The sequence below is a fragment of the Panthera pardus genome, unplaced genomic scaffold (genome assembly GCF_024362965.1).
Source record: "Panthera pardus isolate Hobbes unplaced genomic scaffold, ASM2436296v1 HiC_scaffold_17, whole genome shotgun sequence".
Lineage (NCBI taxonomy): Eukaryota > Metazoa > Chordata > Mammalia > Carnivora > Felidae > Panthera > Panthera pardus.
In genome coordinates this window covers 130,354,763-130,377,882 of record NW_026526732.1, presented here as the reverse complement: position 1 = coordinate 130,377,882, position 23,120 = coordinate 130,354,763, and the positions used below count along the sequence as shown (strand labels likewise).

General features: G+C 38.7%; 1 long non-coding RNA gene across 4 annotated transcripts in view; it reads left to right on the top strand.

Annotated features, from left to right (window-relative positions):
* Positions 1-23,120, top strand: part of LOC109249452 (uncharacterized) — a 109,526-nt gene that overhangs the window by 48,606 nt on the left and 37,800 nt on the right. For all 4 annotated transcript variants that reach the window (XR_008423064.1, XR_002072585.2, XR_008423063.1 and 1 more), the window contains exon 2: positions 20,502-20,581. This is a non-coding gene — a long non-coding RNA (uncharacterized LOC109249452). The remainder of the gene's footprint in view (positions 1-20,501; positions 20,582-23,120) is intronic.

The following is a 23,120-nucleotide window of genomic DNA, read 5'->3' as shown; positions in this document are numbered from 1 at the left end:
TGGCTTCAGAGAAAGACAGGCTTCAGTCTACAGTCCAGCTCTGCTCCCAAGTACTCATGAGAACCTAACTCGCAGACTGTGAGACCATGACCTGAGCCAAAGTCAGACGCTCAGCTGACTGAGCCACCCAGGTGCCCCTCATTTGGTTATTTGTTAATGAAATAAGATTATAAGCCTGAGTTTAGCAAATCAATCTGATTCCAACTGATGACTTTTGGGGAAAAAGAATGCTCTGTGGTGAAGGGTGGGAGATGCAGATCGGGGACTCTTGCAGATGATGGTGATGTTCTGGAGAGTAATGACTAACTGAGTGTAGGAAGATCCTGGGAGGTGGGGTGCTCTAGTGTGACTGCAGCTTCTTCTGACTTAGTAATATTTTCACATTTTAAATTAGGAAATATTTCCAACCTCCCCCAAAGTACAAAAGTCATAACAAGGACTTCTATACCCTCCACTGATGTTAATGTAAGCTAAGATTTTGCCATATCTGCTTAGATCGTTTTAAGAAGCATGAAAACATGCCTTCCTCCTTGGAACCTCCCCCTACCAACCCCTTTCCAGAGGTCACTGACATTCCATCACATGGTTTGGCTCTTTTGTATCCAGAAACAATTACACCACTTTTTGTTTGTTTGAAAACTTTACATAGGTGGTATCATGGTATAATTTAAGTATTCTTTTCAAATTCCCTCCCGCCACCTACCAACAGTATGCTTTTTGAGACTTAACCGTGTTCATATGCATGTACTTACCTCAGTCATTTTAACTGCTGAACAGTATTTCATACACAAGTTAACATAGTTCATATATATACATTCCTCCTACTCAGGAACATTTAGATCCTTCCTTCTGCCCTCCTTCCCTCCCTTTCTTTCTTCTTTCCTTTTTCTATTTTTTGTTACAAATAGCAGCACACACCCTTTTGGATGTGTCCTGGGTTGTGTGTGGGAGAGTTTTTCTAGGGTGCATCCTTAGAGGTAGAATTATTCATCTGTGGAACTTACGCATCCTTCCCTCACTATTGCAAATTGCTGTCTCTCTCCTGCCAGCGATATATGGAAGTTCCTGCTTCTCCGCATCCTTGCTAATATGTAGTATTACCAGACAGGAATTTCTGATGTGTATGACACATTATCTTATTGTTTTCATTTGCATTTCCCTGAGTTTTACTGAGATTGAAAATTTTTTTCATATGATTATTAGACACTAGTTTCCTTCTCTGTGAATCCTGTTTATAGCTTTTGTTCATTTATCAACTAGGGCTGCCTTTTCCTTATCAGTGGAAAGGATAACTTTGTATATTGTAGATATTAATTGTTTATCAGGTTTGTTGTCTGACAATAAGTTCTTTAAATCTTTAAATTCCTTTTTTGTGTTGTTTGTGGTTCTTTTGTTTTTTTTAAATTTTGTTAATGTTTGTTTATTTTTGAGAGAGAGAGACAGAGTGCAAGCAGGGGAGGGGCAGAGAGAGAGAGGGAGACACAGAATCTGAAGCAGGATCCAGGCTCAGAGCTGTCAGCACAGAGCCTGACATGGGGCTCGAACCCACAAACCATGAGATCATGACCTGAGCCGAAGTCTGGCGCTTAACTAACTGAGCCACCCAGGTGCCCCTGTGGTTCTTTTGTGATACAGATGTTTTAGTTTTAAGAAAGTAATATATATATATACATATATATATGTATATATATATATATGTATATATATACACACATATATATACTTAATAATTCATGATTTTCACATCTTAACGAATCTTTCCATTCCTGGATGTCATAAAGATATTTGCCCATGATTTTTTTACATATTTTTTTCTTTTTTTAACATCTAGGTCTTTAATCCATCTGGACTTTATTTTTGTGTATAGCCTGAGATAGGGAACTAACTTTATCTGTGCCATATGGATAGTCATTAGTCCCAACGTCATTTATTGAACAGTCCATTTTTTTTTCCCTTCACTCACATGTATAGCTACTTCTTTGATGTACCAAATGTATCACCTATGTTTGGACTTTTACAAAACCACAGAGGCCTGAAAGTGCTGGGGAATTAACATCCTGTGGAAGCGGTTCACAACCAGAGTCTGAAAGGACTTATCTCAGTTCCCTCCCTCACTCTTAAGGTGGAATAATCCTGAGACATGTTTTAGACCTTTTCCCAGAGTTTTTCCAGGGAAATAGTTCCATAACCCACTGTTGTATCTGGCTTAGCTCCCGCTGTAGAGACTGCCTCTCTCCCTATCTCACTGTTCCATGCCTCCCAAATAAACATCGTGCACTCAAATTCTTGTCTCAGAGCTTGCTTCTAGAGGAGCTAACCTGACACACGTGGCACGTGGACATACTTTCAGGCTCTCTGTTTTGTCCCACTTTCTGTTTATCTGTCATTGCCCCACAACTTCTTAAGACTGTTAAACACACCCCCTGGTCACACAGCATGTGGAAATAAGAATAGGTCTCCAAAATCCTCCTGTTGGCCTTGGCAGTCTGCATTGATTTTGTTTCTCCTGGCTGTTGCTCTGTGACTTACCCTACCTGGCTCCTTACCCTGTTAACTCAGCACAGTGCTATTTCTCTGCTGTGACTTTAGACTTGCTTCACTGAAAATAATTTAGATTTTCCTTCAGGCGATGGTCTTTGACTTAGGTAGATATTCCACGGCCTTTCATGAAAAAATAAAACAAAGCTAGAGAAAGAGAAGGGTGCAGATAATTGGTAGTTAGAAATATGTTGCCCCTTGGGGTTCTTCTTGGGTCTTTATATTCTATATGGAAGAAAAAAGTTACAATTTCACTGCACAAGAATGAGTAGAATCATGTGCCAAATTCACAATTTACTTTGTTAATCTTATGCATTTTTAGTTTTTCTATCAGGCTTTGAAAGATTATTTGTACTTTTCCCCTTCCACTCCTGTACCTCACTGAAGCAGTGTGGCCTAGAATTTCTCATCATTGTCAACATGCTTCAAATTAGAGCACTTAGGAGCAATGTGGTGTATGGAGAAGAAGGCTCAGTCTAATTACCTCCAGTTTCCTTGAGGAATTAAGAGATTGATTTCAGAAGGCACTATGTATCCTTTATAATCATATGTCATGATTGGAACATAATTCTTAGCATGCAGTGAGTGTAGTCATTCGCAACTAATGCTTTAGTTGTCTGCTTAGTCTTGAGTTTTTTTTTTAAAGCAGCACTGCTATAATTATTATATGTGAATATCTAGATCCTACAGACCCTACCCCAACAATAATATTTAAAAATCTAAAGTAGGGTGCCTAGGTGGCTCAGGCAGTGAGGATCTGACTCGGTTTAGGCTCAGGTCATGATCTCATGGTTCATGAAATCGAGTCCCATGTCAGGCTCTGTGCCGACAGCGTGGAGTCTGCTTGGGATTTTCTCTCTCCCTCTCTCTCTGCTCCTCCCTGGCTCCTGTTCTCTTTCTCTCTCAAAATAAATATATGTATAAAATAATCTAAGGTCCAAGGTGAGCAAAATCAGGAAGAGAGCCCCCACATAGAGTTCTTTTTATTTCTGTCAGGGGAAGCTGCACATCACTGCAAATAGGTGAAAAATCTAAAAAAAGGAAGTGGCCATACAATGATAGGAAGCAGTACTAATATCAGGGAAAGGGCTTAGTACAGTGAAGTGAGAAAAATTAAAGGTTAAGTAGAGCCACCTAATATATTTCTTAGTCAGGTTTTGAGAGTGCTGGAAAATGCTAATCCTTTAAGAACTGCAACTCTATACTTAATTTCCCTTTTCAGCTACCCCCCCAAACTAGCATGTGATCCTTTTCAGCCCTGAGTACAGCTTAGTTAAGCTACAGAAAGTACCAGAAGTATAAGCTATGAATCCAGATTGTGTGGCAAATCTTACACAATTAGTTTCAGGCTCTTCTGCTGTGACCACGTTGTTGATCTATAATAAACATTATTCTTATGACACTGTCAGGGGAGTTTTACTGATTTTACATATATGTTTCCAAAGTTAGCTTCAGACAGTGTCTTCTTTCCTTTTTTGTAAATTTTGCTGGAGTTACTGTTCCCTTTAGTCGATCTTCCCACAGTTATTTCCAGATTTTCAGATAAATGATTTTCATTAACTTCTGCTTTGAGGCTCTTAGTACAGTGTTTGAAGTGTTATTTACAGAGAAACAGCAAACTGTTCAGCATCCTCCTCTTTGCCAATTCACCCCTAGTTTCCTGTGTGCGGAGCTGGTGGCATCTGGACTAGACTTCTGGGCCTGAGTGCACAGTGGTCAGCTTCAGAGGGGCGCAGCCATGGCGCAGCCCGGATGCAAGAGTTTGTCCTAGCTCCCTTTCCTAGTCCTCCTCCTTAAAGTTTCACTTTCATCCCAAGGAAGGGTCCCTGCTTCCAACTACATGATATACTTATTTCTGAAATCCCCATAGATTATAAAAAACTGTAATTAAGGAGCAAAAGATTCCTTTGCAGATAATTGAAAGGTGGTGGCAGAGACCCAGGAGTTAAATACTTTTTAGACAACATTTACCTACACATTTTCCTCTTTAAATTTATGTTCCTTGCCTGTGAACACTTCTTTTCTGGATGACCAAAGGCAATTTCACTAAATGTTTGAAGCAACTGGTTTGGACCCACCCAAGGGTCTCTGCATCCTCTTGATCAATCCTACGGTGTCCCCTGGGCACCTGCTGCATCTGGGGCTACACCCAGCCACCGGGAGCAATTGCTATCAATTGCAAAGTTTGTTCCTTTCTTGCTATCTTTTCCCTGAGGACAGGAAAGAAACTTCTCTTCTCTGTGCTCCCACAGGACCTTGTTCCTGCCTCTATTAATAGCACTCACTGCATTGTATTATAATTACCTAGAAGTCTCCAATTTCCCTCAGTCACTCTGGCACCATCCAGAATAAAAGCGGCACCAGCTCAGTGGAGATACTACTTCTCCAAACCCTTTTTCATCCTTCCTTTGACTCTCAGTTCTGATTAGGCTCTACTTCTACAGGCTTCAAAATGTTCTTGCTGTACTGTCATTGGCTTTCTGCTTCCTTCCATCCCCACCAGCCCCAGGTGACAGTTCTACCACCCTCAGTACCTATGTGGTGCCAGGAGTTTAAGAGACCTGCAACAAATAGGATTGATTAAGTGAAAGAGTTCTGGTATTGTCTTTGCTACTTTCCCCTCCTTTTTTGCTCCAGTTATGACCACTGGGGTGATTGGGTGGAGGGCAGACTTTCACCCCAAATTAATCAGTGCAACTCTGATTAGCTAATCTTTGCTAATCACAACATTGGTCAAGAAGAGTTCCCCCAAAGTAGTCTAGTCTTTCATTTATGCAGCCTATAGTGAATTCCTATAGGATGAGTTTGGGAAGGACATTTTAGTCACATCACCGAAGGACACTCGTGGGACTATCCCTTCATGCCAATCTCAAGGTTTTTGACTCGAAGCCCTTGTGAATATGTTATATAGACAGGTTCATGACCATGAGGGCTTCCCTCATCCCCAACATCATTAAGTTCTCATCTCTAGTAGATTCAACTTTCTTCACCCATAAAACACACAGATGCAGAAGTAGAAGAGGGATACCCAACCACTCTTTGGACTTATTGCATCCTAGAGATGGATGAACTGGCCCTAGATGGCCTGCTAAGAGCCTGAGAGTTTATTGTATTCGAATCTCCATGCAGGTGTGCTTTAGCATTACCATGGAAACATCTCAACAGTCAAATAACAAGATGGTAATCAAAGATAGGATAGAATAAAATGGTCAGAGTTTCTACTGGAATAGAAGGGCAGAAGAGGCAGAGGAAGGAGACAGCAAGAAGAGGGGGTCAAAAAGAGGCAGAGTCACTCATATTAAAGTCTAGTATCAGGACCTAGAGTTTGAGTGTTACACGTCTTCAACCTAGTTGATGCTTATCCAGTCAATTACTATGATGCCTCCTAAACTGAGTTCTGATTTCTACATTTTAGCTTCTTGACTTGCTGCAGTGTTAAGATGTCAACTAGTACCTGGGGCTCAAACAGTGAGGCTTAACTGATTGGGTTTCTGCTGGCTCTAAGTCTGAATTCACTGGTCTGACTGCCGGAATACTATTGAAAGAACAATAACAACTGGGGGGGGAGGTGGGGGGAGTCAACATAAACCCTCGTGTCTGAGTGAGGCCTACAAATCCTCACTTCACTTAAAGGCAAGTGTGTTTTCCTCCTAGGATTACTTACCCCAAGCAAGGGCATCTCTTCTTGCCCCTAATTTGAGAATAAATCCTATCTAATGCTGAAAATACCCAATATTCAATAGCTAAGTAGTCTCACAACTATCAACATCTTTGGTTATAAAACTATCTACACACCTAGATCCTGAGTTCCTGGAAAGGAGGTCCCCAATATTATTTATCTTTGATTCCTGAGCAATTGCACATTGCATATGTATAGTTAGGTAGAAGTTTGTAAGTATTTATTAAACGATTAAATCAGAGGAGACAGGGAGAATATCTCTTTGTGGTTGAATTGGTTTATTGTAAAGTTTGCCATTTTGTCCGAAGCAACCAGGAGGCCTCAGAGATGACATTTCTACCTGGAGTCTGGGGTGATTTCTGAGAATTCTGAAATGTAGTTGGACACATACTTTTACCCCCACCTCCTCCAACAGTTTATTTCCAAATGTTCCTGACTGGTTGGTTGGAAAAAAAAAAAGTTATTAGGTTCAAGAGTTGTTTTAAGGGTGGGGTATTTAAAAACCCAGATGAAAGCATTTGAAAATTAAGACAGCTATTGCAATATCTCTAACAGTCAATGTTCCTATTAGTAATGAATTTGAAACACATCTTTGGTGCCATATCTTAAACTGTGGGTCCTGAATGGTAAGTGTATTCTAGGTGGACTGGGAGGGGCTCTGTTTACATGACCTCTGTCCCTGCTGCTGTGGCTTCCTTTTCAATGTACCAACATTCCTGGATTTTGTGAGATTCTTCTTGCTTCTTTGAAGACTACTAGCTAGTTATTAGACAGTTACCTTTTTTTCTCAAGATGAAGAATAACCTTATGCAGAATCACTGTGACACCTTGTGGGCATGGCTGGGGATTGCATCCCAGCCTTCATTTGTTCTAAATGATAGCCCTGGACCCTTCTTGTCACTGTCCCCTTCCACTTTCTCTTAATGTCATTCCCTGAAGAGCAAACATTCTAGGATAGAAGTATCTGAAACTGGTATTGTTAAAAACAAGACAACGGGCCACAAATTAAGTCATGTTAAGCTCTATGTCGTCAAAGCCAGACCCAATACTTAATTACAGTTTCGTTTTCTCCCCAGAATGGAATCTTGAATCAGTCAATCAGGAGCTACCTGGTCAGCACTAGTGAAGTTAATTTGCCTGATAAACCCGCGCTTGCTGGAATGATTTTCTTGTCTTGCTCCTTTATGCCTACAAAAGTGTTTCATTTTGTACGGCTCCTTGGAGCTCCTTTCTATCTGTTGGATAGGACGCTGCTCCATTTGTGAATCACTGAATAAAGTCAGTAAGATCTTTAGAGTTTATTCAGTTGAATTTTGTTTTTTAAATAGTATTCTTGATTCTGTGTGACAAAGCAACTATTAACTTACTTTTGCCTTTTTAAAAAAATTTTTTAACGTTTATTCATTTTTTTGAGGGACAGAGAGTGAGTGAGCAGGAGAGGGGCAGAGAGAGACAGACAGACAGACAGACTCCGAAGCAAGCTCCAGACTCCGAGCCATCAGCACAAAGCCCAACACAGGGCTTGAACCCACAAATCACGATATCATGACCTGAGCAGAAGTTGGCTGCTTAACAGACTGAGCCACCCAGGCACCCTAATTTTCTTCTGTCTTGAGTTGAGCTTAAAAAAAAAAATCTCCACCCTGTGGACCCAGATGGAAATGGCACGAAGAGGATTGGCTTCCCACTGGTGTTGGTGCCAACTCCTTGTGAGCTCTCTCTCCACTCCTGTGGTGACACTACACCAGGAGGCAACTGGCGGTTATGGTTCTTCTACAGCAAATACACTTTTCTCCCCCAGAGATAGATTTCCATGGAAACCAAACCCAGAGAGAACATTCTGGAGAGGCAGGGTGTGGCAAAAACCACAAGAGGGGTGAGAGGAGAAGGCATTTATGTCAGGATTACATTAGAACTATGTGTAAAAATATAGTCAGAGGCAGCTGAAAGCATGTAAAGTTTTAAAATATTTTTAAATGTTTCTATTTAAAGGGAGCTGAAGACCCTAGAAAAATCAGAAGCCTATACGTAGAACACCTATTGTATGCAAGGTATGATGCAGAGTGGTGGGAAGGATCAGGTGTCCGCCCTTAGGGAATTTGCAGCCTCAATGCACACAGATAATCACACCAAACAATAGCACCATTCAATAGCCAGATGAATGGGACCCACAGAAGTGGGCAAGAGGCAGGAATGACTCTTACTCTAGGCCAATCCTGATTACTTTTCAAGGTCAGTCTCTTAAAATAAGCAGTGAGAAGGGGCACCTGGGTGGCTCAGTCGGTTGAGCATCTGATTTTTGATATCAGCTCAGATCATTGATCCCAGGGTTGTGGGATCAAGCTTCGTGTCAGGTTTTGTGCTGAGAATGGAGCCTACTTAAGATTCTCTCCCCCCCCCCACTACCCCTCTCTCTGCCCCTCTTCCCTGCATGTATGTGCTCTCCTTCTCTAAAATAAAAACATCAATAAAAATTAATAACAAACAGTGAGAGGAACAAAGCCATACAAGGGTGAATGTCAGGGAACTCAATCTGCAGTCCTGGTTCTCAACAATGGTCAAAGGAGGGGTTTTCAAACATAGGGCATGAGTTTACACTACTGGTGAGTGTCCAAGAGAAAGACACAGTTTGATGACTTGTGGGAGAGGACAGCAATTTACAATGTTGGCTACCCATGCGAATCACCTGGGGAGTTTTAAAAAATACTGATGCCTGCCTCACCTGGGAGATTCTGATGAACTTGGTTTGGGAAGGAGAGAAGAGCCTATGCACTGGGATTTTAAACATTTTTCTCAAATGATTCTAAGGTGCAGCCAAGTTTTAGAAGCACTGGAAGATCCTATTCTTAGTACTTGTGTCCTCCAGATACTGCTACACAAATGCTCAGGAGCACACACGGGCATGTGCCCATGCTTACTCCTGCTCTTATAATTTGCAGCTTTGCAGAAAATGAATTCAGTATTAAATACAACGGGATAGAGACTTCAGAATACCCAAATTCAGCAGGCACATGATTACCTGCTTACTGTGCTAATGAGGTGGGATGTGGTCTGGGGTCTGGATGCAATGGATCAGGAGAAGGGCTTATGGCAAGTGATTGCTCTAATATGTGCCTCTGACCCTTGACATCCTTTCCTTCAGCCAGCTGTGATCCTGACCCCATGCCAGTATTAGCAAGTGATGTATCTATGCCTAGGGTTGGAACAATATACCGTGTTTTTCAGTGTCAGTTATAACACAGTACATGCCCCTGACACCCCCTTTCTCTGTCAGTGTCCCTGTGGCTTCTTCTCTGTGCATGCTGTTTATACCTAGGCTTTTCCTTCCAAATCTCTGTTAAAAAGAAAAATCAAGAGTGTAACAGAACAAGAAGTGGTTTTATTTTCTGGTAACAGTAAACTATTGCCTACATAGGAGTATTGTACTTATTTCACATTTTCCAGTGGTAAAACACCTGCCACCACACATAACACACTACTAGGTTTCCTGTATTTGAATGATAGTTTGTTGTAGTTGGTGAGGAATTCCTTATTTGGTATAATTTTAGAAATGTTAAGAAAATCCTTCTTTCCCCTTACAAATCAAAGTTAACTATTCTGGAAGAGCAGCCTGGTGGTAGGCAGAATGGAATGGACGAGAAAGTTGTTGCAATAAGACTGCAGCAGGGATAGAGGATGGGGTGGGGTAGGAGAGGAGAGGGCATTGATTAAAAGATCCTATGCTGGAGAAGCAGCAGAAGAAATAGACAGACTTTGGTTGTTGGTTCATGAGACATTCTGAGGGAAGACTTTATGGGATAGGGCACTTTTAGAAAAGAAGGTGAGATGATCAAGGATTTCAAATTCATGTGGAAGAAAGAATGGCGATCTTGTTTATAGACTCTGGGGAGGCAGGAGGAGACGGTGGTTGGGAGCTGACTGATTTGGTTTCATAGATACTGGACTTTGAGTGTTGGTGGGAGTCCTCATGGGAATGTTCAACAAGCAGTTGGAGCTAAAGAGAAAGTTGAGAACCAGAGACACAGATTTACTGCCTTAGATGTGCTAGTAAAGTAACGGGAGTGTTAGAAATTGGAACAGAATGGTTAAAAAGGAAAAAGGAAATAATGCCAGAATGTTGGAAGAATTCTATTATTTATGGTATCTGAACCGGAAAATGCCCCATTGAAGATCCAGGCACAGGATGAGAATGGAAACCAGAACATGGCCCAAGTCAGGGAAGGAGAGCTTCTCAAGCTGTTCATGGTCAATCCTGAGAGATGCCACAGTGAAGTGAAGTAGGATAGCAATGGCTTTCAGGATAACAACCCTTATTTCTCTTGCTCTCTACATCTCTCATCTTCTCTCATCTTCTTTTCCTTTAGGTTCTAGACCACTTTTCTCTGGTTTTCTTCTAGATCTTTGTCCACTCCTTTTCCATCCCCTGGTTTCCTTTCCTTCTTGCACTCTTGCCCTAAGTATTGATTCTCTTGCCACGGTTCCATTGCCAGCCCTCTTCTTTCTCAAGCCACATACTCTTCTCTATGACAGTAACCACTGTAACCACCATCCAGGTCAAGGAATGGGACCTTGGCAGCCACATTTTCCTGATAAGCCTCAAAACTCTCACTATAAGTAACCACTCTCTGATCTTTACATTACCACTTACTTTTCTTTATAATTTTATCACCCGCATACTATCACTCTACACTATAGTTTAGGTCTGCCTGTTTACTTTATTTCAGAATGTGTCTCCTAAGTCTATTTTAATTCCTGAATGTCCCCATAGTTGGTTTGGGTCTTCATTGAGGGGCATATAGTGTCTAATGTCTCTCTGTGTTGTTAACAGCCACCAATAGTCAATGCCCAGATTCTTTGCTTCTTTCGATATTGCAAAATGGTGATAGTTCAATCCATCATTTCTTCTTTATTTATTAGCTGGAATGCTTGTAAAAAGAGAAACTTTCCCTCATTTGCTAGTTGATTACCCAGTGGTAGAATTTTCAAAAAAAAATTGGGGGGCAAAATGATAGCTTGAAATCTTCCCTTTATTTACTGATTTTTAAAATTGTCAGTTCTGTAGCCTCTTCCAGAGGCAACTGATTAGGGTTAGGGTACTTTGGGGGGGGGTGGTGGTGGTTACAATTTATAAACTCAGGTATCAAATGATATTTGGTGTCTTTTGGTGTGTTTTAACTGACAACAACAATTATCTTTATTGATGGTCAAATTTTTCTATCTTTGGTCAGTGGGAGTCTTTTTAAGTCAGTTCCTGCATTCTTTACCCAACCCTAAGGGTCTTCAGTAGCTTTCTTGCTATATGTCGTGATTTTGCAGGCTCATCTTGTGCATTTGCTGCACCATGCTCGGAAGCAGCCATTCCTCCAAGACCACAAGGTGGAAACAAGATGATGCTCATTGCTACCGGTTACGTCATCATTTCAGGGCTTTTCAATGGACAGAACTAGGGTATTTGAAGATTAAAAAAATACCTCATGAGTTTATGACATTACTTCCTTTTCAAATTCAGGAGTACAGGATGATTAACCTCTTCCATTTAACATTTATATCCATTCGTTCCCAAACCAAGAATCCTGGTTCTCAGGGACACACTGATGATAGAATTAGATATTACAGGGTCATTAATTTGCTTTTGCCAAAACATTTTCAGAATAACAATCCCAACACTTTACCAAGGTGGTAAAGGCTTACCAAGAAAGCAAGAAAAATTAAACATTTTTTGACATATGCCTTCCTCCTTTTTCACAGTCATATTACAATCTGCACTATCAGAGCACAGAGATCTTTTATACTTTAGCTCTCTTATCTTTCATTTAAATATATTGTACATTTAAAGCTTTTAAAAAATATTTATTTTAGGTAATCTCTACACTCAATGTGGGGTTTAAACCCACAACTCTGAGACCAAGAGTCACACACTTCACTGAGTGAGCCAGTCAGGCGCCCCTAAATATATTGTACATTTAAACTATACATTTAAATATATGTTTATTGTACATTTAAATATATATTTAGTACTCAATGTATATTTAAGTATATATTTAATGCTCACTGCCAGCATTTAAGCTGATGTCTCTCCAAGGCATTTTGGTTGATTAAAGTTCTTTCTCTAGTAAATTCTAAAGAAGGACTCCTGAGAACAATATTCTCTTAGTTCCTGCGTGCTGGTGACAATTTGCTGCCTTTTTACCTGAAAATAAGCTTTACCTGGATGTAAAGTCCATGGCTCACATTTTCTTCCTTCGGGTACTTTAAATATGTTACTTCATTTTCTTCTAGAAAAAAGTATTGCTATCAAAAAGTCTGATGGTAATCACATTTTCATTCCCTTTTATGTAACTTATTTTTACCTAGATAACAAAAAAAATTTTTCTTTTTCTTTAAAGTTTAATAATACATAGTTTTTAGTATTTGTTCTGTTTTCTTGCTTTAATTTTCTTTTGCTGAGGCTCCTACTATTCATTTATTGCATTTTCTTTACCTGTCTTCTGTATTGTCACTTCCCACCTAATCCAATTTATCTTTACCTTCATTATTTTTAATGTTCTATTTCCATATCTGTTGTTTTGTGTGCTCTTGTATTCTTTCTAATTTAGTTTTCACTTCTGAAATGATTTTCCTTTTTTTTTTTTAAATGTTTATTTATTTTGAGAGAGAGAGAGAGAGAGAGAGAGAGAGAGAGAATGGGGGTGGGAGGAGGCAGAGAGAGAGAGGGAGAGAGAGAGTCCCAAGTAGGTTCTGTGCTGTCAGCACAGATCCCAGTCCAGGGCTCAATCCCATGAACCATGAGACCATCACCTGAGCTGAAGTCAAGAGTCAGATGCTTAACCAACTGAGCCACCCAGGTGCCCCTGAAATAATTATTCTATATCTCTAATTCTTTGAAAGTTCCATCACTTTCTGAGATTTCTAGTTCATATATGTATTTTCCTTCCATATAATTTACTGTTTTTGATGACTTTTTTGCTTAATTTTGAAATATTATGTTATATTTTTCTTCTGTCTTTGTGGGATTCTTTCTGCTTCTTGTGGGATGTTATTCTGCTTCTTTATCTCTTTGATCTCAATCTTTTCTATTGAACATGTTAACGTGAAATTAGTTTTCCTGAACTTTTAGAATAAGCTGGGTTCAAGAGAGATTTCCTGAATTCACAGACCTCCCTTTCTTATTGATTTACATTGTGTTAAAAAATATGGCAATTTGCTTCCTTATATTTCCTGGTCCCATATGCATTTTCTTCTTCCTTTGTGTCAGTTGCCCTGCTCAATTTGGAGTCTGTTTTCAACAGTTCCTCCTCAGTGTGGGACACTTGGAAGGGAGTTTTGGCTATTTCATTTTGAGGAGAGTTCATAGTCCATTTCAGCCCTTGCCCACCTTCCTCAGGACCCTTCCAACTCATAGGTTATTGGGATGTGCAAACCCCTTACAGTTTCACCTGCTGTTCTCCACTTTGGCTTTCTGAGCTTTTCTAAGTGGCCACTGATGGTTATTTTGGAGTTCCTGGGGCCATCAGATGCCCTATTGCTTCCTTCAACTTCCTCTGGTATAGATGCTAATGCCATGCAGATCTTGTAGCTGCCAGGATTTGTGTGCACCTTTTGGATTTAGAAATCTCTGGAACATCTTGTCAACCAATTTATATTGTAGATATTGGCAATGGGCCTTTGTTTTGCCATCCTAGTTTCTCTTATTACTTTTATGGAGGAGTCTGAGGAAGTTAAAAATATGCTACCACCACTGCCATCTTTCACATCCCCATTTCCTAAATGGTAACTTCCCTCAGACCTCAGTCTTTGATCATCTATTCCTTTTATGTGCATATTTTTAAGTAAACTCATTACAGCCTTTGTTTTTACCTTTATGCTCTCAACTTCTAGACCCACATCTCTGGTCTCAATCTTTCCCTTGTGCTTCAGTCCTTTATTTTCTGCTGCCACTTGGCACCCTTACTTGGATGTCCCATGACACCTTAAACATTCATCCTTTTTATTGTATTTCCTCCATATTCTCATACCTGTTTCTCTTTGCTTGGGAAAAATATTTTGTGGAAAGGATTTACTTTCTGACCAATTCAATGTTGTTGGCAAGAGATTCTCTCATTGTCCCCAGATCTCTGGAACAGAAATTACTTGTGATATTGGTCTGGAGAACACAAATAAGCATCATTAAAGTAGGATGCTTTCAAAGAAGTTGCTTAATTTGCCTTCCTTTCTTTTGTCAATGTAATATTTAAAAGTTTTATGACGTTTTTTATTTTGTGGGCTTTATATATTTATATATTTTTTATTATCAAAATAATACAGGTTTATTATAGAAAATTTGAAAAAAAATAGAGAAGGCTCACAATCCCACCACCCAAAGATAATCACTATTAACATTTTGGATTTTTCCCTTATTTTTCTGTTGGATATGTATTCATTACTTACAGTTTTTGGCGAGTGTTTTTCTATGTCATTTAGTAATCTTTGAAAGCATAAATTTTTAATGATAGTGTTAGTATTCCATTATATGGATGCACTACCATTTATTTATATTGTAATTGGCATTTAAGCTGTTTTTCAGCCATTTTGCTATTATAATAAATAGCACTGTGATAAACATGATTGCATATTAAATTTCATGTATCTCTGATTATTGTCCTTGAGGATTAATTTCTAGAAGTGAAACTGTTGAACCAAAATACATACTACTACATTTTTCTCTAAGAATTGAACACCAATTTAGTATCCTACTATCAGTGCATAAAATTAAAAATTTCTTCATGTTGCTATTAAAAAGTCTTTGCCAGTCTAATAGACCACAAAAGGATTTCATTGTTATTTTAATTTGAATTTGCTAGATTACTAGGATGGTTCAATATCTTGTCATATCCATAATAGCCATATGTATTTCTTTTGGTATTACCTCTCTGCACATGATTATAATGGGTGGGAAGAGCCTATTCTAAGTGTCCACATATTACAATCCTTGAAGGACTTCTTCATCTGCAATCCCTATGTCACCATCAAAATGATTTATTGAAACACTATTATGAATGAGAATACATTTTGCTAATTATTTATACACACACACACACACACCCACACACACACACACACACACATATATATATATATATATATATATAATCTCCAGTAGGATTTTAATATGGGTGTTTAACATGTTCCTTTTAAATAACAAGATTATTTAAAATATTGTTAAATAACCAATGACCACCAATGGAGAATACCAGGTCTCCCTCACACCTGCTGATAATAGTAATAACCATTGCTTATTCTACACTTGCTAAGCACTTTACAAACAGTGCCTCATTTAACACAGCTTCATAAAGTAGGCATTTGTTTCTGTGTTTTACATGACTAAGTGAGCCTTAGACATCCCAGGCACATTGGCCAAAGTCACATAGCTATTGGGTGATAAAATTGGAACTGCAGCTCACTTCAAAGCTGGTTTTAAAGTCCACCTTCTGAACCATTAGGCTCTGGGACTTTTCCTCACTCAGTGGTTTGTAACCCTGCTGCACATTAAGATCACTGGAGAACTTTTAGAAAGTACTGGTGCCACATCACATAATACAAACAAATTGCATCAGAATCTCTGGGGGTGGTGCCCAATCATTTGTATGTTATAAAGTCTTCCTAAGTAATTGTAATGTGAAGCCAGGGTTGAGAGCCACTGCTAGTAATTATTAACCAGTGTAGCTAAGGGAATAGTCTTAATTTGTCAAGTTCTAATTCTCAATGTTCCATGCTATTCATATCCCAACTGTATGTTGGAACAAATCCCTTTCTCTCAACTCAATTCAGTGTTAACTCCCCCCCCCTTTCCACATACATACACACACACACACACACACACACACACACACACACACACATACAAACACACAGGCACACACATGCTCTAGCTCAGAATCTGTGTTCATACAAATGGTATTAGGGATGCCAGACCCAAATTGGAGTATATTCTCTAGACATTAAGGTCAAACAAAGGTAGAACATCACTTGACAAAACACTGCAATGGATGAAGCCAGGAAAAATTATTTGAAAGGGAAATCCTAGGAGAGGCTGAATCAAAAGTTTGGCAGAGAGTTTTCCATCCAAAGAAGCAAGTCAGAAAGAGATAATCTGCGGATGAGGCATCCAGGGAAGGAGATCAGATGCTTTGAAAGAGGGATTTTTATAGAGCACTGGTAATATTGGATATGAGAAGAAAGGCAGCCACCAACTCAGAGGTCACAGAGTGGTGGCTCACAGATGTGCTTTGTTTGACTTTCACTGACATTTAAAAAAAATGGCGTCAAAGTCAACGCTAGGAGGTTGCCCATATGAATTGAGAGTCTAGCTTTAAAACCATCTGAAGACTTGGCAACTTGAGGCCATTGTTCTCACATGGCAGCAATGAGTGGCCCTGGGACGCCCCTGCCCACCTTCAGTGGAATAAGGAGTGTCATTCCCCAGCCCCAACAGGGCTCATGGACACTTACGTAGACAATGTGACTGCCAATACCGACATGTTAGCATTTGTGGCTTCTGATTTAAAGTTCCAAACCAACCTGGACACCAAGCAGTCACTGAACATTTTAGGTAGCCTCTGCTCCCCTCTAAATAGCTCTATAAGATGTTATGGCTCCCTGTTTCATTAGTTAATGGGACTGGCTGTACGGTGCTGCGACTCCTTATCTCTCTGATTCATTTAAGTGCTGCCTTCTGCCCTGGTGTGTTCTCTCCTGCTTGTGATCTCCTTCCATCCGTCTGTGTTCCCTTCCTGTTGGAGTCTGAGCAGGGGATCCGTCCCTCGTGTGCCACATCCTGAAACTTCCCGCGTCGCTGCCCCCTCCCTCTTGTAGCAACAAAGACTGAAGCATGCTCACACCCCCAGGGCTACCCCAGCATCTCTTTTGCATTTTCTTAACTGCTTTTCCTAGTACATTTAGATAGGTGAATTCCTACAGAAAGTCCAATGAACTTATTCCTTTCAAGAATTAGCTTTGTATTTTTGTCTTTCTTTCTTTCTTTCTTTCTTTCTTTCTTTCTTTCTTTCTCTTTCTTTCTTTCTTTCTTTCTTCTCTCTCTCTCTTTCTTTCTTTCTTTCTTTCTTTCTTTCTTTCTTTCTTTCTTTCTTTCTTTCTTTCTTCTTCTGAGTTGGCCTGATCTCTTTTCCTGAAGGTTTGTTTCTGTATTTTTTTTTTTTTTAAGGACATAATAATCAAGTTCTTTTAATTTGGCTGTCCAGTTTAGGGAGAGGTCTGAATGTTCTGAACTTTGTACTCCTGGCAAGCCCTGTCCTCCCTAAATGGCAATGGAAAGAAGATCAGATATTTTCATGAAATAGAGTGTTTCCTCCGGGGAGAGCAGGATAGCCTCGGAGTCTCCGCTTGCTGCAAAAATAAATACGCGATCAAAGAAATAAACACACCAATAAAAACATAAATCCCAGTGAAACTTGTTGCCATTTATAGGTTGAAAAGGCTACATTCTTACAACCATGTGCTTAAGGTTTATTTTATTCAGTTATGAATTCTAAGTGTTGAGGAAAAAATACCCCAAACTTGGATAGAAAATAAAAGGATGACCATGTCCCTTTGTCGTCATACTCAAGGGGAGTGGGACCTTTGTTTCACTTACTATTTACAATCGCTGAGGGCTCAGATTCTGTGAAATCAGATGTTAACCTGTAGATTTATAAGGTGGAAGTGATTTTTGTCCAGTAGAGATGCACATGATTTTTCTCGTTTAGAAAAGATAGTGACAAACATTATGGTTTTATTGCCCTAGTAACCTGTTTTATATCTAACTTAACAATCTGATTACAGCATTATTTCCTTCAATGCCTGTATTCATTTGTTCAATGTCTCGGATTCACTTTCTACCAGCTTTACAATTCTGCTAGTCCCTTCATAAATCAGTAAAGCAAATTTTTGAAGTGTGTTCATTCAATACTTGTATGAGAATCATGTTTTTAACTTAAAAAAATTATACTTTGACTCTAGCCTCATCCTAGAAAAAATTTTAGATGGCCCCAACCTCCTGTTCACATATGGAGCTTCTAGCTTCTTTCCTTCACTGCTGCTGTGGGCTGCGGGCTGGCTGCATCAGGCAAAACTTTGGAAGTGCTTTTGCAGTTAATGTAGAAGATTAACACTTTATTGAGGGAGAGATAACTGAGCAATTAGCTTCAGTTTAGGGGAAGAAAAACCAGACGAGGTTATTCACTGATAAAGCAAATGCCATTTAATGATGCCTCTGCTCATCACAAACATGACCTCCATTGCTGTCATGGTGACCATGTCTGCCCTGGTGAGCAGGATATTTGCTGTATCTCTCTTTTGGCACAGAGGTCTTTCTGAGCTTGTCTTTACTCTATTCCATTTCCACACACCATAGACCCTGAGAGGAGGAAACTCAGAAGACCATCTGGCCTATGCCACTAGAGGGTATCCCCAAGGCTCTCTAATAAAGATGTTCCTGAAAGATTGGGTATAAATTCAATTTAACAAAAAGCTTATTTCAAATGACCTGAGATGTTTGCTTTATTGTAGACAGAATGAATTATTTAATAATTGTAAGTAAATCACCGTGTAGCTGTATTTGAAAATGGTGTTAGTTTCTGTTTAAATATCATTAAATGTATTATTTAAGAAAAAAAAATATTGTCTCTTCTAAATATGGGGATAGGTTTGGAAAGTGAAACAGTAATGAATTACCTTGCAGATAATATAGTAAAACGTGAAAATGCTTTACAAGCCATGTCATGTTATATTTTCACACATATGTTATTTATTATATCGATACTGTCATTAAGCATAACCTGAAGGTCCTCAATTTTACAAATAACAGGGGGAGTCACCATTTTTTGGTATCCAAACAAAATAACTTAAATCTATAGCCCATATTTGGCTCTAGTAAGTCTAGCCTCCTCCTAAACATTTCTGAGTATTCCCAGAGAGTGTGGATCAACTGCCAACCCCAGTTATCAGCTTGTTCTAGACCACTTCTGGCTGTTGAACTGGCTTTCTCCCTGGTTTCCTCCCTATACCTCTTTATTGCCTTCTGTCTTTCTGTGGCCCAGCTGAACTGCCTGCATGATCACACCTTCCTTTATTTCCCAAGAAAATGCTAAAATAAATCTGACTAATTTAGTAGTTACTAAAGGTTGGCTGAAACCATTGGAGGAGAATGGAACATAAATAAGCTACAGAATTGGAAATAACTCAGAATACTCTCCCCTCAGGCCCTGTGTCTCACCATATATGTGGAGTCTACTTTTCCCAGCCAGGGTCATTTCTATTATGTTTTTTTCCCCCTTTTCCAAAGAGAGCTGAAAACCAATTAAAATTAGATCTTACTCCACCTCACCGGAACTAGCCTTTTATATTACCATAAAGAAAACTTTAGTTCATTTTACTGGATCTCCCCATTTTAACCAATACCTTGAGTCTTACCTTTAATACCCAACAGCCCTCTGAAGATTTGTTCCCCTAACCAAAAGACTGCTCCCACTTTTGGGAGCACTCCTCCCCCTCCTGCAAGGAATATGGAAGTTGCTGTAGCCATTTTTTCTGCCATTTATGCTAAGAAGATCACCTGAATAGAGAAAATACATTGCCAAGGGTAGGAAGACTTTAAGCCAACTTTTAGAATATACGACAGTACTTCCTAAATTATTTGATTTTTGTATATTAATCATGTGTCTAATAACCTTGCTAAATTCACCCATTATTGTGAGTGTGTAGATTATTTTGAATATTTTATGTAGACAAACAAGATTTTCAAATAATAGTTTTACATTTTTCTCTGGAAACTTTCTATCTATAATTTATTTTTCTAGCCACATTACAGAGACTAGCCACGAGCACAAAGTTGACAGAAGTGACAATTGTGAACATCCTTGTCTGGTTCAGTCTGAAAGTCAGGGGCAAGTGTTTGATATTTTGACTTCATGTATATTGTTTGCAGAAGGTTTTTGGGTCATCCCTTTATCATATTAAGGAAGTGCCCTTCTAGTTCTAGTCCACTGAGGGTTTTTTTTTTTTAAATTATGAATGAGTATGGAACTTTATCAAATACTTTTATTGAATCTACAAAGTTTATTATATATCTATCCTTTATTCTGTTAATGTGGTGAATCGTATGGGTTGATTTTGAATGCTATAAATCAATCTTATGTTCCTGGGATAAACCACACTTGCTGGATTTGATTTGTTGTTTTGTTTTGAATTTTTACACCTTAGTCTGACAGAAATCAGCCTATAATTTTCTTTCTTGTAATATCTTTGACAGATCATGTTCCAAGGGCCTCATGAAACAAGTTGGAAAGTGGTGCTTCATCCCCTGTTCTCTGTAGAGTGTGTATAAGAGAGGTATGATATCTTCCTTAAACATGTGGAAGAATTTACCAGTGATACCATCTGAGACTAGAGTTTTCTTTGTGGATAGGTTTTAAACTATAGATTCAATTACTTTGACATATATAGGACCACTTAAATTTTCTTTTGTGTATGTGTGTGTGGCTGTTTCAGTAAGTTGTGCTTTTCAGGGAATCTGTCCATTTCATGTAAGTGGTCAAATGTATTGGCATAAAATTTTTCATAATATCCTTTTATTAAATTTTTAGTATATATTGAATTTTGATACTCACAGTTTATATTCTCTTTATCTTTTTCTCTTTTTCTCGATAAGTCTTGCTAGGAGCCATCAATTTTATTAAATTTTTCCAAAGAACTTACTTCTGACTTTGTGAATTTTCTCCCTTGCTCATCTGCTTTCTATTTCATTGCTTCTTGCTCTTATCTTTATCATTTCTTCCCTTTATTTTATTTGTGTTTACTTTCCAATATTCTTCTAGCATCTTTTATGGACATTTGCATGCTTGGTTTTCAATCTTTCTTCTTTTGCATAAGCTGTGGCACACATGGAGGTTGTGACTTGGATAATCCTTCAACAAAGAACATGCCCAGTCGCTCTGAGTATGGTCCTCAGATAGCTGCCAGCTGTTATCTCCCTCAGGGTCTACTTTGGTTTTTAAGCCAAGGTCATGGTCTTCTTGGAGAAACCTCCTGGCCAATGTCTGAGCAAAGCAGTGGTAACAGTACATGCTATTCTTAGGGTAGTTCTCAGCCAGTGATTAAAATAGATGGTGGGATAAGGCCCTAACCATTTATACCTAATACAGAACTCTTCTAACTGACATTTTTTTTTTTCCTCTGGTGCTTCATTTGGAGTGCAGAGACTTGGGGTTGAACTGCCACTGTGGTCTGATGCAGGATCACCTCCTGACCTGCAGGAAGTTATGGAGATGCTAACAAAACATGGAACAAAATAGCTGGTACCCAACAAAGATATATGTATTATGATCTCTTGTCATTTCTGGGTATTTTCTAATGACCTTTAAAAAAACTTCATTTCTAGTTAAATTTCATATTTTGTGTGGTTTTAATCCTTTGAAATTTGTTGAGACTTGCTTTATGGCCTGGCATGCAGTCCATCTTGATCAATGCCTCATGTGCTCTTGAAAAGAATCCATAGTCTATAGTTGTTGAATTTTGTGTACCACATGAGTCAATTTGATCAACTTGGTTAATTGTATTGTTTAAATTTACTATATTCTTGCTGACATTTTTACTCATTTGGTCTATCAGGCACTGATAGTATTAAAATCCCTAATTATTCTACCCAAATACCTGCACATTGATGTTTATAGCACCTTTATTTAAAATTTACAAAACTTTGAAGCAATAAAGATGTCCTTTAGTATGTGAATGAATAAATTGTGGTACATCTAGACAACGGAATATTATTCAGTGCTAAAAAGAAATGAGCTATTGAGCCATGAAAAAACATGAAGGAAACTTAAATGTGTATTACTAAGTGAAGGAAACCAATCTGAAAAGGCTGTATACTATATGATCTCAAATATATGACATTCTGGGAAAGGCAAAACAATGGAGATAGTAAAAACAAACAAAAACAGACAATGGAGCAGTGGTTTCTAGGAGTTAGAGGGGAGGGAGGGATAAATGGATGCAGCAAAGAGGATTTTGAGGACAGTGAAACTCTCCTGTATGATACTATAATGGTGGATGCATGCCATTATACATTTGTCCAAACATGCAGAATGTGAACCAAGAGTGAATTCTTAGTTAAGTTAATTATGGGCTTTAGGTGATAATGATGCATTAATTAAGGTTTATTGACTGTAACAAATGTATCACTCTGTGGAGGGGAGGAGGATTTTGATAATGAATGTGTTATGAATGTGTGGGGCAAGGGGGTCTGTTGGAAATCTCTGTACCTTCCCTTCAATTTTGCTGTGAATCTAAAACTTCTCTGAGAAATAATATCTATTAAAAAAAGTCAAGGGAGGGAGCGTTGGCTGGGAGGGGGTTTTATGGGAGCTTCTGTGGTATAATGTTCTTTTTGTACAAGTGGGTGTGTTCTGTGTGTAAATCCATTAAACTGTATACTCATGAAAACAATTCTCAATTATGATTGGAAAAGAAAATCTATTTTTCTTTTTATCTCTGTCTTTGCTTTTTATATTTTGAAGCTAAATGTTAGATGTATATTACTTTATGATTTCTGTGTTGTCCCATTGAATTTATCTTTTTATCATTATGAAATGTCCCTCTTTATCTAGTAATTCTTCTTGCCCTAAGTATTACTTTTTCTAATATCAACGTAACCTCTCCAGCTTCCCTTTGGTTAGTGTTTTCATGGTATATATTTTTTATCCTTTTGTTTCCAGTTTTGTAAATAGCATGTAATTGTGTCTAGTTTATATCATTCATTTATAATTTAAGTACATTATGGTCATCAAATTTGGGCTGTATGATACAATCCTTTTTTATTTAACTTTTTTTAGTTTATTTATTTATTTTGGGGGAAAGGGAGAGGGAGAGA